The sequence below is a fragment of the Ostrinia furnacalis genome, unplaced genomic scaffold (genome assembly GCF_004193835.3).
Source record: "Ostrinia furnacalis isolate ACB-3 unplaced genomic scaffold, ASM419383v2 OfSCF3022, whole genome shotgun sequence".
NCBI lineage: Eukaryota > Metazoa > Arthropoda > Insecta > Lepidoptera > Crambidae > Ostrinia > Ostrinia furnacalis.
Genome location: NW_021133261.1, coordinates 827,476 through 831,960, shown reverse-complemented (window position 1 = coordinate 831,960; position 4,485 = coordinate 827,476).

Here is a 4,485-nt window from a genome sequence, read left to right as displayed (position 1 = left end):
TTTCAATGACCACTACCAACCACTGGTGGGAACCTTTGGTGGGATGGACATGGTGAGTGGTGACTTACGCGGCCGCCACCATGTCCATCCCACCAAAAAAGCCAAACCACACACTGATAGTCTCATCGACGGACTCGAGTATAACCGGCGACAATGTCATAAGACCGTCAGAACCACTTTTGACTTCAAAATCAAAGGTCTAAAGGTGAAAAAGGATGACAATCTAAAGGCCCAAAATAAGAAACTCTTCGAGGGGCTTACAGGCCAGGAACGCGCTGCTACAATGCTATGGATGGAAGTGTCGCCCATTCTCTACAAACGCTTGTTCGAGGCGGGGCCAGTCCTCATAGGTCTGGAGATAAGACCGGTAGAAGACCCTACTAGTGAAATGCGCCAAATGCCTCTGTTTAGGTCATACAAAAGCCCTATGCAAAGAAGTGGAACTGCGGAGGAACTCACTCATGGCTAAACTGTCCAGCCCGAAAATAAGANAAATGCGAGAGCGAGAACTGACACATCCAACATCCACCACTACATGGCATTCAGTGATAAAGTGATGAATGCCCAGAAAAACAAAAGTAGGACTACTTACATAGCGCTTTCCAGAACAGCATACTGCTAAGAACACCCTAAGCATGCAGAGTTCAAATCTCCTAAAAGACCGTGTCCGTGGTCTTTTGGGAGATTTGATTTGATTTGTGAAAGCTCAACATCATCTGAGCTAACCTGAGACGCTCCAAGCAAGCCACTGCCGAACTGCTGCAAGCAGCCGAGGACAAGGATATAACCTGTAAATAAACCTGTTGGTTGTAAATGNACCTGAGACGCTCCAAGCAAGCCACTGCCGAACTGCTGCAAGCAGCAGAGGACAAGGACATAACCTTAGCACTCGATTGAGTGGCAGAAACCAGTCACTCAGTCTTCGGTGACCGATTGAGTCATTCACGACCCCTAACTGGTCACGGAGACGGAGGCCGCGGTAACACTGGAGGCAGGCAGGCTAAAACTAGGAATTGTGTCCGTGTATTATGAGGGAGACAATCTATATCAATATTAAAGTTCTATAGAAAAGGCCCGTGACGTCATTGAGAGCATAAAAGTGCAGCACTTTGTGACGTCGCGCGGAACTTCGACGCACTATAACTTTGTAATTATTTGTTTGATTGACAATTCAAAATATACGTGTCCAATATTTTTTTATAATAAAATTGACGGACTAAAAATATTTTTTTAGGAAACTAGCCTCGGGTGGGCTTAAATATTTTAAACTACCCTCATATTGTCATAATGTTACATTGTAGTGGCGTTACCTCGACACACAGTATTCGTATTCGTACTTGACATGTAACTCATTAAAAATGTCGCTCAATCCGTATTTATCTATTTTAGTTAAAATGGAACGCAAAAATCTAAAATCTTATTTTTCTCTCGATTTTACCAAAATATAATAACGGAGAAAGTAAAGTCTAAAATTGTATTCGATGATCAAAAATATTTTATTCAATGTTGACCGATATTTGACCAATATTTTGAATACCTGCACAGACAGACATTTACATTTAGGTAGGAACTCGNGTGCGCCGCCAAGTTTGCCTGGGTCGACCACGTTTGCGTTTTCCTTGGGGATTCCAATCCAGAGCCTGCTTAGGGATGTGATCGGGGTCCCTTCGGAGAGTGTGGCCAATCCAGTTCCACTTGCGAAGAACGCACAAAGCGGTATGCAAAAAGCTAAACACCCAAAACATCATCATAAGGGGGAGACGTGAACGCCTAGAACCAATAGTGGGGCAGCGTTTCCGAAAGCTTAGGTGAAGCTTAGTTCCTTCTTTCAAAGAATATCGACAGGGCAGATTGTGCACAAGCATAGTGGATGTGACAGCGTGCAGTAAGCCACTNAGAATTGTTATTCACATAAGAGATGTGTCAGCAGAACTAAATTGTAAACACCGTACTGGACGACTGCGATCGGCCACAATATTAAATCATTATTAAATCGCCTCCAACTCGGCGAGGACGTGATCACTTAGTTTAATTAAATATAATCCTTTTTAAAAAGCTTCCACCCCGCTCCCGAAATCTGACTGGCGCAGCCGGTAGGATTTATTGCTGCAAGTTTTCCTAAAGTTTACGCGATTGGTGTCAANGAGACAATCCAATTGAGCTTTAGATATAACGCACAAAGCGGTATGAAAAAGCTAAACACCCAAAACATCATTATAGGGGGAGACGTGAACGCCTAGAACCAATGGTGGGGCAGCGTTTCCGAAAGCTTAGGTGAAGCTTACAGTTTCTTCTTTCAAAAAATATCGACAGGGCAGATTGCGCACAAGCAAAGTGGATGTGTCAGCGTGCAGTAAGCCACTACTGGGTAGGATTAAAGAGAAAGTGGACAGAACGCTAGTCACTTCAGACCACAACGCCATAACCTATTCTCTCTGTCTAGGTGAAAGTGCGGCAACAAGAATACGCACAGAAGACCAGCGAGGCGCAAACAAAGAGTTGGAATGAGTTCTGCNAAAATCTAAAATCTTATTTTTCTCTCGATTTTACCAAAATATAATAACGGAGAAAGTAAAGTCTAAAATTGTATTCGATGATCAAAAATATTTTATTCAATGTTTACGGATATTTGACCAATATTTTGAATACCTGCACAGACAGACATTTACATTTAGGTAGGTACTCGTACACACTCACGAATATCGTCAGCCTAACTTTCAAACTGCTTAGGTAATTATGTCCCTTTTTGCAAACTTTACAGGAGACAATAACTGTATATTTTTCATAGTTATGGTACTAATTAAAGTATAATGATGTCTAATTGAAATATAATCATTTATTTAAATTTTGTTTCAGTTTGAAAATATGCTGACGATAATTATTATTATTCTGTATAATGATTTATTTTCTTTTTTTAAATTCTGTTTTGAAACACAAAATAATCATCGCAATTTTTTTCGATCTGCGTAAANACATTCTTGCATCTTTGCAGGCACTTGTGAGTGACCCGAGTGAGTAGTGTGTGCTTATAGTCACAAGTGTGTTTGAGATGTCTTTGTTAATAATACTTAACTACTATAGTTTTTGCTTTGATTAATGCTCTCATTTTCGCTAAAATACTTTAAAGCTTATTAAAAAAAGGCTACTTTTTGCTAAAGCGCCAAAATTAATCGAATCTTGTTCACTTACTTTTGCTTACACGCCAAATCATTTTGAACTACAACCATGAATAACTACTAATATACCAATGAACTATAAAACTCAAAAAGCTCGAATTGCTAAAGTAACAAGTCATTCGAGTTCTTAAATAACAAAAAAATACTTAATGTTGTGAAAGCAAAAATATTTTGCCAGCAAAAAAACCCTTACGCGACACTTGTTGCAAAAACACTGAAAACACGTCGTTTTAGCAGCGACGAGGGCGGTGATTTTAGAAATACTTAAAATTTTCAGAGTGCTAAAGCGCCAAAAAAGTCATCGGATTGAGTTGAAACCTAGATAGATCGACGCAGAAAAAAAAATCCTATCCAACAATGTATATAACTCATTTTGGCCAAAATGGCGCTTTAGTCCTTTTTCCTTTCCACTGACGATATAGTTTTGGTTAAGAAAAAACTCTATTATGTACTTAGCTGAAGACCCTTTCAAATTGTTTCTAGGATTAAAGTAATTACTTTTTGGTTAATGTAAAATTATTTTATTCATCATTCGTGCTGCAAATCTCAATTATAACATTGAATTAATTACATAGTTTAAATATTTATTTTGCGCCGTTAAATTCAAAATGAGATTGGTTTATTTAAGCAGCGTACGTGACTACTATGTAATTTGTGACTCTAGATTACTTTAGATTTAAAATATCTCCTTCAAATAAGTAAATGATTTGCGTAAATTTTACATAATATAGGTACATCCAACTTACCCTTGGTTTACTTACATGAAAAGTCATCGGAATCAATTATTACCTATCCGAAATTTTGCTTCTGGATTCGACCAAACAAGAGTAAATATTAAATCTCAGTTTCAGTATGGGAAATAATATTTCTAATACTGAAACTGTCAATCTGCCAGTTAAACCAGGAATTATTCTCGGATAAAAGTTTGGTTGAATCGGGCCTAAGTATGATACCTATTAGAAATTGACTGATTTGATTTTGAAAGTTTTAGAGTACCTACCTAAAATTTGACCGGTGTTACTGGTACCGGCATATTTATTTAATAATTTACATATGATAATACACATAACAAGTACAACATTCCATAGTATACACGTAAGTAATAAGAGCGACTTCTGTGTTGTGTTACTGTTATATTATTTAATCTACCGTTATGTATGTGATAAGAAAAAAATCTAACAACATCAACTTGGACTACCTATTCGCAATTGCCTGTCCATCCATATCGAAGAGCGAACTAACCCAAATTTTGCGTCAAAACCGTTATACCGACGTTTACGCTGCGATCGCGCAGTCTTGACGCGCTCGC